Source organism: Palaemon carinicauda, chromosome 6 (genome assembly GCF_036898095.1).
Source record: "Palaemon carinicauda isolate YSFRI2023 chromosome 6, ASM3689809v2, whole genome shotgun sequence".
In the NCBI taxonomy this organism is placed as follows: domain Eukaryota; kingdom Metazoa; phylum Arthropoda; class Malacostraca; order Decapoda; family Palaemonidae; genus Palaemon; species Palaemon carinicauda.
In genome coordinates this window covers 2157358-2169334 of record NC_090730.1, presented here as the reverse complement: position 1 = coordinate 2169334, position 11977 = coordinate 2157358, and the positions used below count along the sequence as shown (strand labels likewise).

The 11977-nt window shown below is 31.1% G+C and overlaps 1 long non-coding RNA gene across 1 annotated transcript; it reads left to right on the top strand.

Annotated features, from left to right (window-relative positions):
- The first annotated feature begins 3059 nt into the window (after positions 1-3059).
- LOC137641947 (uncharacterized) lies at positions 3060-11698 on the top strand. Its single transcript, XR_011044604.1, has 3 exons — positions 3060-3182; positions 10006-10069; positions 11602-11698. It is a non-coding gene; the product is annotated as an uncharacterized lncRNA (long non-coding RNA).
- Positions 11699-11977: the final 279 nt, after the last annotated feature.

The window sequence follows — 11977 nt, the reverse complement described above, 5'->3', positions numbered from 1 at the left end:
TTTGTCCTTTTTACATACACCCAAAGTCCCAGGTTCTCACCTGTGTCCGTCGGGAAGGGGGAGGTCCATAACGGTAGAAAGGCTTATTTTCGTGGAAATGAAGGTCAAATTCGTAGAAAACACACTATTTAGACTACAAATTATATATTTGCATATCGGATATCGGAGTTTGGTTGAAACTGTAATTTTACTAACAAAACATATGGCTAAACGAGTTTTACTAATATACTACGGCCATATAATAAGAGAGGATGTGGAACCAATCAAGAGAGCTAAGAACATGCCAGTGATGGGGTGCCAGCGGATCAGATGAATGCTGTAAGAACGGATATACATTATTTTGGAATGTACAAAGAAGATAAAAGGTATAGATACAGAAAGCTGATTCAAGCGGCCGACCCTGCTATAGAGTGGGCCTAATGGACTGTATGGAGATGCAAGACATAGATGGAGAAAAAGCCACCTCAAGCAGTCAATATTGCTATACATTGGGACTAATGAGCTTTATAAAGATGCGAAATATTAATGGAGAAAGCCGACTCAAGCGGCCGACCCTGCTATACAGTAGGGCAATGGACTGTACGAAGAAGATGCAAGATATAGATAGAGAAAGCTGATTCAAGCGGCCAACACTGCTATAGAGTGGGACTAATGGACTGTATGAAGAAGATGCATGATATAGATGGAGAAAGCAGATTCAAGCAGCTGACCCTGCTATACTTTGGATCTAATGGACTGTATGAAGAAGATACAAGATACAGAGGGAGAAAGCAGATTCAGGTGCCCGACCCTGCAGTACAGTGGGGCTAATGAGCTGCAAAAATAAGCAAAATATAGATGGAGAAAGCTGATTCAGGCGACCGACCCTATTATACAGTGGAACTTATAAATTATAAGCAGAGTAAGAGTTCTGTATTTGCCTACAAAAGGAAACACAAAAATTGGATTTATGGTAAAAATTAAATAGAAAATAAGGGATGTTATAATGGAATTTGCTTTTAATTTAGAATTTACTCATCAAAATTAGAATAAATTAGTCTCATAAACATTATATATCTAACTCACTTATTACTTTTCTCTTTGTTTTCGAAATCAATTGAATTCACACCACTAAAACAAGTGATAAACTAAAAAACAATTATTATCTATTTACCTTCAGAAAACTACTTGAAATCCTATGCCACATTATGTGGTGAGTTAAACACGTTGATTTAAGAGTAATGTTGTAAACTCAAAGGAAAAATGTATATATTTGGGTCACAAAATGATAAAATATACGTAGTAAATACACAAAGTAAAATACAGTACACTGTTATTGTATACACTGCACGGTCATACACCCTTCCTTTTGTTGTCATTGTTATTTTCCATACATCTTTAATAAAGATTGTTATAATGCATTTTTATAGATATTATTATTATAATGATAAAGATTCTGATAGTACCTTACTGTTATCATGAATATTGTCATGGAAGATGATTGAAGATTTTTTTTTTTTTTTTTTTTTTTTTTTTATCGTATGTAGCATTTTATCATAAATATTAAAACTATATTTTAATTGCCAGTGAAGTCGAGCATTTTCATAATAGCTATCATATGATACATGAAGTTGATACATTTAATACATTTTAATTATACATTCAATGGATGTAGACAGAGAAAGGAATTAATTGGCTACATTCCTTGGTCTTATATTAGCATCCTGCTTTGCCAACTAGGGTTGTAGCTTATCTAATAATAATAATAATAATAATAATAATAATAATAATAATAATAATAATAATAATAATAATAATAATAATAATGACTAGAAAAAGGTTCTGAGGCGGCTTTACTAAAGACTATACTTCATAACTAATAAAAAACTTTTTTTAAAACATTTTTTAAAAGATTTTTTATTATTAAATTTGTTTCATATAAGAAGAATTGATCTCCAGAACCCTCCATAAGGCTATTTTACCAATTATAAATATTTATGTGGTAGTAAAATATGTTTATTTATAAGAAAATAAAAGCTTTTTCCTGCTTCTTTTTGAATTTATGTTTTTGGAAAAACGTATATATATATATATATATATATATATATATATATATATATATATATATATATATATATATATATATATATATATATATATATATATATATATATATATATATAAATATATATATATATATATATATATATATATATATATATATATATATATATATATATATATATAATATATATATATATATATATATATATATATATATATATATATATATATATATATATATATATATATATATATATATATATATATATATATATATATATATATATATATATATATATATATATATATATATATATATATATATATATATATATATATATATATATATATATATATATATATATATATATATATATATATATATATATATATATATAAGAAAAATTTATCTTCAGAACCCTTCATTGGGATATTTTACCAATTGAAAATATTTATGTGACTAAAATATCTTTTAATTCGAAAAAATATAAAAGGAATTTCTCGGTTCTTCTTGAATTTCTGTTTCTAAAAAAACATACAAAAAAAAATCACATAAGAAGAAATGATCTGCAAACCCTTCATTAGGATATTTCACCAATTATAAATATTCATGTAAGAGTAAAATACTTCTAATTCGAAAAAATATAAAAAGATTCCAGCTTTTTATTGAATTTCTCTTTTTGAAAAACGTAAAAAAAAAAAAAATCATATTAGAATCGGTGTTCAAAACTTCAAACCTCTTCTTAGGGATATTTTACCAATTATGATTATTTATTTTGTAGCAGAATAATTTTAATTACAAAATAAAAACTTTAAAACCGAAAAAATATGAAAAGATTTCCGCTTTTTCTTGAATTTTTGTTCGAAAAAAAAAACGTAAAAAATAAGAAGAATTTACCTTCAGAACCCTTCATAAGACTATTTTACTAATTATAGATATTTATGTTGTAATAAAATAACTTTAATTAAAAATAAAAAAAAAAATTCTCTACTGCATTTTATTTTTTGAAAAATGTATGACCAAAGTTATGTGTTAATGTGACATACGAATTAACGTCAATGATTAATTATTCGAAAATTTCGTGTTATAATAGTGATTAGTGATTAAAATATGCAAATAATCTTATGAAAAAATGAAGGTAAGAGTATATTACTATATTATAATTGGTTTAGATAGTAAATTAATAATTTTACGAAAACGTAGGCCACCTTCTATGGTAGGTTGCATGAAGTCCTATGTAATAAGTAAATTTACAGGTTAGGTTAGGTCAGGTCTGGTCAGGTTAGGTTAAGTTGCCTAAAGCATCAAATTTTAAATTTATTGTAATCATTACCACTAAAACATGCCTACCTGTTTTCTGGATCATTGATAGGACTACTTGTGGTATACCCCTTACCATGTTTAGGTTAGGTAGGACGTGATCGGTTCATGCCCCCCTCCCCCAAATTAATAAGGGCTAAAGGTAAAGGATATAGATAATTTGTCCAGTTTTCCATGGATTTATTTTGCGGAAAAGAACATAATGTATTGAAAAGAAAAGGTTTGTCATACCATTATATACTGTTTCCCCAGTATGCTTTCCCACCCAAAATCCTGAGTTCCCATGGGCGGTCCCCCATTATCGGTGGATATATATATATATATATATATATATATATATATATATATATATATATATATATATATATATATATATATATATATATTCCTAGACTGGGTTAAGTCTGCTAGGGGTGCAGATATCTATGGTTATCTGCGGATACATTTCTGATTATACACAATATCTTAGGATAGTCGTTCCGGTGGTTAGAATCCCGTGATACCTGACGGTAATTCTCTTGTAATATCACTTGTAGAAATATTATACAGTAGGAAGCTGCTGGAAGGACCTTCTGTGAGGACGACATGGCTCGGGCCCATATATATATATATATATATATATATATATATATATATATATATATATATATATATATATATATATATACAGTATCTATGTATTACATTAAGTATTTATTTGCGAAAAAATGTGTAATTTTCGAGGAAAACGGGCGTTTTTCTAGAGGGAAATGTTGGTTTTTACAAGGGAATGTTACCCCGACCGTAAGTACAGAAATACGGAAGTTTACCCCACAGGTTTCAGGATACTTATCACCCTGTCCTTGGCCTTGCAGTAACTTACGGAACAAGAAACATATCGTCCGAGAGAGTGGGTATGACATAATCCTAATAGGAAAGGTTGAATGTTTACCGTTACTTCTCTTTTGTCATCCCTGCCTTGGGGTGCAGCAAACGTTTCTTTATATACTGGACTGAATGCTAAATGCAGGGTGCGAGTACTTCCCCTTACAAATAAAATTGGTATAGAAGTGTCTCCTTCATCCTTATAGACAATGGGGAATATGAAAGTAATATATGCATACTCATTTCTCCTAATGAGCATCTTACGATACATAAAGATTTCATATTCTCCCAGATATAGGTTCTTGTAAGACCGCCTACCAGTCTGCTAGTAGAGACCTCGCCTAACACCTATGGCATCAACATGTTCGCGTATTGAGGAGGTTGACAGGAGTCATCACTTTTGGTCCTCCTCAGGACTTGAGAGCATTGATATTTCTTGTGTTAGTAACCAGCCTGTTTGATTATAAGGTTTTCCTTTGAAGGGTGAGTCTGCTATTAAAGGAAGAGGGTGTGTATTCATGCAAGAATAAATCACAGATTTTTAAAGTACAGTGGTACCTCTTGATACGAAAGTTTCTGTATACGAAAAATTTATGATACGTATGTAGATACGAAGATTTTTTCGCCTCATATTACGTAAAATTCTCAATGATATGAAACAAGATACAGTACGAGATTTGCCCGGCCCTTGAGAATAATTTTAAAATTCGCGCACCGCCAAACGCTACCTTTTGTTATCTCCCAACTCCCTACGTAAGATTCTGCTCTCCATTTGGTTAGCATCTATCCCATCGTGCATTTACGTATCGGAGTTCCTCGACCATTTTGTTTCGGCAGCGCTATCGTTCAGACTGAAGTCTTGTTGGCGATTTTTCATGCTTTTATTGTACTGTATCGTGTTGTATTATTCAACGCCTACATTATTAGCCATGGGTCCCAAGAATATTGTTAATGTTCATGGAAAGAAGATGCTGTTTGTGGAAACAAAACTGGAGGTAATCAAGAAGTATGTGGCTGTCATGTGGTTAAGTTTGATCGCTAAGGAATATGGCCCAAATTTGTCGACGATAGGTACCTTCCTAAAGCAGGAAGCCATCAAAGCAGGAAGCCATCAAAGCAGCAGCTTAAAGAGGTCATTAGTAGGACAAGAGAAAGTTCAAAGTCATCTGAAAAAAACAGAAAAGTGGAGGGGATGAATAAACGACGAATTTTTTATTAGAAAGTACAAAACGTAAAGTAAGAAATTATGAAAAATTAGAAAGAGAAAAAAATAGAAATTTAGTTTAAAGTTTTTCATAAAGTTAAATGTTCATGTTTTCTGCCATTTGTTAACATATTTCGTAAAGTTAAGTGTTCATGTTTTCTGCTGTTTGTTAATGTGTTTCGTAAAGGTAAGTGTTAATGTTTTCTCCCCTTTGTTAATATATTTCGTAAAGTTAAGTGTTCATGTTTTCTGCCGTTTGGTAATGTGTTTCGTAAAGTTAAGCATTCATATTTTCTGGCACTTGTTAATGTTTTCTTTCGTTTGTCCTCCTCCTCTGCCAACATTTTTGCTTTCGTACATTGCCTCTCTCAAAAGGTAAGTTTCCACATTTTCATTATTTTCCCTTTATTATTACATTATGTTTCTAATAATTACTTCATTTACAGGTATTAATGGTTAAGTTAGGTATTGAATGATTCAAATATACAGTATTTGGTTGTATTTCATTATGGTTACTACAGTATACCTTTATTATAAAATCTAATGTGGTGTTTTTGTATGGCTTGGATTGAATTAGGCGATTTACATGTAAAACGTGACTTATCATACGAAAAAATCACGATACAAAAGCCACTCCGGAACAAATTGATTTCATATCTAGAGGTATTACTGGTAATTTACAAACCTGGGTCATTCAAGTTACACTGGATGCCTCAACCACCTTGCAAATCTTACTTTATAGGTTAAAGTACGGCTTGCTCCGCTTGTTGGGTGGGCGAAGCCTACCCGCCATCCGACAAGCAACTACAGTATGTTTACAGTACTTCGTTAAAAGCTGAAACAGTCCCTGAAGTCATGATCTTGTTTAAGGACTCAATTTTGTATTGTTGGGAAAAATACAAATTACTTTTAAAATTTGTTTGTTTACAGAAAATTACTTTTAAAATTTGTTTGTTTACAGAAAATTGCTTTTAAAATTTGTTAGTTTACAGAAAATTACTTTTACTATTTGTTAGTTTACAGAAAATTACTTTTAGAATTTGTTTGTTTACAGAAAATTACTTTTAAAATTTGTTAGTTTACAGAAAATTACTTTAAAATTTGTTTGTTTACAGAAAATTACTTTTTAAATTTGTTTGTTTACAGAAAATTGCTTTTAAAATTTGTTAGTTTACAGAAAATTACTTTTACTATTTGTTAGTTTACAGAAAATTACTTTTAGAATTTGTTAGTTTACAGAAAATTACTTTTAAAATTTGTTAGTTTACAGAAAATTACTTTAAAATTTGTTTGTTTTCAGAAAATTACTTTTAAAATTTGTTTGTTTACAGAAAATTGCTTTTAGAATTTGTTAGTTTACAGAAAATTACTTTTAAAATTTGTTAGTTTACAGAAAATTACTGTAAAATTTGTTTGTTTACAGAAAATTACTTTTTAAATTTGTTTGTTTACAGAAAATTGCTTTTAAAATTTGTTAGTTTACAGAAAATTACTTTTACTATTTTTTAGTTTACAGAAAATTACTTTTAGAATTTGTTAGTTTACAGAAAATTACTTTTAAAATTTGTTAGTTTACAGAAAATTACTTTTAAATTTGTTTGTTTACAGAAAATTACTTTTAAATTTGTTTGTTTACAGAAAATTGCTTTTAAAATTTGTTAGTTTACAGAAAATTACTTTTAGAATTTGTTAGTTTACAGAAAATTACTTTTAAAATTTGTTAGTTTACAGAAAATTACTTTAAAATTTGTTTGTTTACAGAAAATTACTTTTTAAATTTGTTAGTTTACAGAAAATTACTTTTAGAATTTGTTTGTTTACAGAAAATTACTTTTAGAATTTGTTTGTTAACAGAAAATTACTTTTAAAATTTGTTAGTTTACAGAAAATTACTTTTAAAATTTGTTTGTTTACAGAAAATTACTTTTAAAATTTGTGTGTTTACAGAAAATTACTTTAAGAATTTGTTAGTTTACAGAAAATTACTTTTAAAATTTGATTGTTTACAGAAAATTACTTTAAATTTTGTTTGTTTACAGAAAATGACTTTTAAAATTTGTTAGTTTACAGAAAATTAATTTTAGAATTTGTTTGTTTACAGAAAATTACTTTTAAAATTTGTTTGTTTACAGAAAATTACTTTTAGAATTTGTTTGTTTACAGAAAATTACTTTTAAAATTTGTTTGTTTACAGAAAATTACTTTTGAAATTTGTTAGGTTACAGAAAATTAATTTTAGAATTTGTTTGTTTACAGAAAATTACTTTTAGAATTTGTTAGTTTACAAAAAATTACTTTTAGAATTGTTATTTTAGAGTACAATAGTTCCATACAAATATTTGCTCCAATATGATAAAATAAGCTACCTTTTAAAAAAAACCTCTTCTTTTAGATTGTTGTTGTTCAAGGTTAATCATTTGTCGTATGATTTCGTGTAAAGGATGGTTATACTTGATAGTGGTCGTGCGTCATCGCTATTTACAAAAAGGTCCCCAGCTTACAATCATTTGGAAATACAGACACAAATCCAACTAAAATCACAACTCTCGGATATTGTATCAAAAGTTCGTACACTGTATAGACCTATTGTAATAGGATACGGATATATTTCATAAAACAATGTTTTATAATCTAGTACAGTAAGCAAAAACGGATTTTGAGCGAAGCGAAAAATCTATTTTTGGGTGAGATGGCCATGACGTCCTGATGGAAGGTTCCTTCAGTAGCTTCCTGAGGGTATATATGACTACAGTAGATACTCCCAGAGAATTAAACGAAAGGTTTCACAGAATTCTAACTTCTGGCTCGAGTACCCTAAAGGTTTCCCTTTAGGATATCGTATATCAACAGGGGACGTATACTTGACACGCCACATGGCTATCTGCGCCCCACATAGCGTTTACGCTTCGAGGGGGATAAGGTGGCAAGTTATAGGAGGAGCCGTTGCAAAGTTATCCTCCTGCGTTACTGTTACTGTACCTCGCGACGTAAACATACGGCACCCAAAGCTGTAGTAACCTGGTTTATTTCGTATAAAACCTGACTATTTGTTGACTTTTGCCGCTGGAAATCATAGGCATAGGTGTTAGGTTAGGCCTACCCTAGGCCAAGTTTTAACAAGATTTGACTTACAAACAACTTAGCTTGGAAACAGCTTCTTGGAACATATTTAGTATGTAAGTTGAGTACCTTCTTATAATGCCTCTGCTTGAAATATAGTTTTAAAGGAATTATGATATATGAAACATTAAGATTGAATTTCAATACAATACAACTAAATACAGTTCTCTCATTTCCTTGTTTGCTTTCCTGTTTGGGCTTTTTTTCCCTGTTTGCAACCCTGGACTTATAGCATATTGCTTTTCTAACTAGGGTTGTAGCTTAGCAAGTAATAATAATAATAATAATAATAATAATAATAATAATAATAATAATAATAACGGTAAAGTTACAAAAATATTCCTTTGGCTTCTGATGACTGCAGGTACCAATCATCAAGAAAGAATATTATTTGAAATATATAGCTTTTTACACTACATGCTTACTCTGGGATTTTAGGAGTAAAGAAGCTTCTCAACTTGGAAACTTAATTGGTTCCGAGGAGCTGTTTGTACGTCGAATTGTTTTTTTAAATTTTGGCTTAGGGTAGGCCTAACCTAAATTCCCTGCCTATGATATCCAGCCACAAAAGTCAACAAATAGTCAGATTTCATAGGAAATAGATATCAAGGTTATTACAAATGTTGTTTTGCATACTGTATTAAATGGCATAATATTGATTTATTACCATATTTCTTTATCTTATCTTTGTTATTTTCAGTTGGTTATATCGGGTTATCACAAGTGTTGTGTTGTCCTGATATAGAAAATAACAAAGATAAGATAAAGAACGGATTTTGAGCGAAGCGAAAAATCTATTTTTGGGTGAGGTAGCCATGTCGTCCTGATGGATACCGGTCATCGAAGCTACGAGAGAAGAATGGCTTGGTGGCGCCTCTCGGTGGCGATTTGGCGCACTATTTACAGTACAGTAGGAGTGTCGAGAGCATTGTCTCTTTAACGACTCTCCTTATTCTTGCCACTCTTTCCCCTCGAAGCGAAAGTGCTATTGGGGGTGTAGATAGCCATAAGACGTGTCAAGAATACGTCCTCTGATATTACGCGATATCCCTTTTAAAATTTTAAGGGATATTCGCTCCAGGAGTTAGAATTCTGGATACCTTTGGTAAATTCTCTGGGATATATCACTGTAGTTAAATATACCTAGGAAGCTACTAATGAAGGAACTTCCATCACGAGGACATGGCCTGAGCCCAAAAAACGGGAAAGGCCCGTGCCAACAAGAAGAGTTGGCTGTAATACACTACGAACGAATGTGTTGCATACTGCATTAAATGATATACTGTAGTATTGTTTTATTAAAGTATTTCTTTATCTTATCTTTTTTTATTTTCAGTTGGATTTGTGTTTGTAAGTCAAGGAGCTTCTAATCTCAATTTTCCAAAACTTATTTGATGACATTTTAGAGAACTTTGAAGATACAATTAATTATTCTTGTTTATTTACTTTTCAGATATGATGTAAGATGATCAATTAATTGAAGAAGTTTCTTCCACATAATCAGTCAACATGAAGTGGTAAGTTACAACAGATTCAGATTAATGGTTAAAGTTTATACCTCAAAATACTGTCTTGGAAGTACCATTATCATCATCATCTCCTCCTACGCCTATTGACGCAAAGGGCCTCGGTTAGATTTCGCCTGGGGGTGAATGTAGTTTGTTTGGACAGGGTAAGATAAGAGTTGGGCAGTCTAAGGGGTGTCCCTGGGGGATTAACCCCCCCTGTGAGTAAATATGTAAGGATATGGCTGTTAGGTTAGGTGGAGAATCTTAGGTTAGGTTGGTTAGGTTAGGTAAGGTTAGGTTAGGTAGGTTAGGTTAGGTGGAGAACCTTAGGTTAGGTTGGTTAGGTTAGGTTAGGTAGGTTAGGTTAGGTGGAGAACCTTAGGTTAGGTTGGTTAGGTGATGTTCTTATGTCTGTTTGTAAAATGTGGGTTTTCATTCTGTCCCAACAAACTACAAAGTCTCCTTCGCCTGTCGTCTCTAACTTGAGTATTTAATTCAATACTTCTCCATTCATCATTTCCCACTTCACGCTTCATAGTCCTCAGCCATGTAGGCTTGAGTCTTCCAAATCTTTTAGTGCCTTGTGGAGCCCAGCTAAACGTTTGGTGAACTAATCTCTCTTGGGGAGTGCGAAGAACATGTCCAAACCGTCTTCATCTACCCTTCGTCATGGTCTCATCCACTTATGGCACTCGTGTAATCTCTTGTAGTTTCATTTCGAATCCTGCCCTGCCATTTAACTCCCAATATTTTTCTGAGGGTTTTGTTCTCAAATCTACTAAATCTATTGGAAATTGTTTCATTGTCATACCATGACTCATGTCCATATAGTAACATATAGAAGTATAGATTTTTACTATTTATCCTTATTATTGTAGTTTATTTTTAAAAGTAACATGTTACTTTACGTTAAGGGCTGCTTTTCTGGTCCTATACAGCAGTGGAACCTTACTTCCTACAGAACCTCCACAGTCATTTTATCATATTTGTTCTAAAACATTCAGCATTTCACACCGCATATTGCTCGTTTATTGTCAAGTCTACACTATCGAAGCCCTTAGAGAACAAGAAAGTCTTCAGTTTCCACTTGAAAGCTAAAATTTAAATAATAATTTTGGAATAGATATTAGATTTGAGTAACAAAATTTTTTAGCACTTTATTCTTAATCAGAATGTTAGGTATAATAGATAAGAAACAAATGCTACACGTAATTTCCTATTTTTTGTAGAATAATGTGACCTGTCAGAGATAAGAGGCAGAGTTGCAGGTCTTCTAGGAGAGGGACACTCTAAAATCAAACCATTGTTCTCTAGTCTTGGGTAGTGCCATAGCGTGTGTACCATGGTCTTCCACTGTCTTGGGTTATTGTTCTCTTGCTTGAGGGTACACTCGGGCACTTTATTCTATCTAATTTCTCTTTTTCTTGTTTTGTTAGGTTTTATAGTTTATATAAAAAGTATTTATTTTATCGTTACTGTTCTTAAAATATTTTATTTTCCATTGTTTCCTTTTGTTTATTGGGTTTTTTTTATGTTCACAGATTGTGGTATCACTGAAAGGTAAGTGGTTTAATCGCATACCATTACTGACAAGTCCTTTAGTATTTAAGGAAGAGCTTATGGTGGTTTTACCTTCGCCAACATCGTTGCGAAGGTTATGTTTTGATAGGCGTGTATTTATTTATTTACTTTTTTGCCATATGGCGGCCCATTTTTATCCGATTTGTATGAAACTAGTGTCAAAATGTGCATAATTCAATTGTTTATATTGTGAAATACATCATGATATAGGCAAAGGTATGCACTCTACTGAGTGCCCGTTTTAGTTTGTGTTTGTTACCCACTGTTTGTATGTTTGTGATTCGCATAACTCACAAACTATTCGACCGAATCTCATGAAATTTGGTGTTATGATTG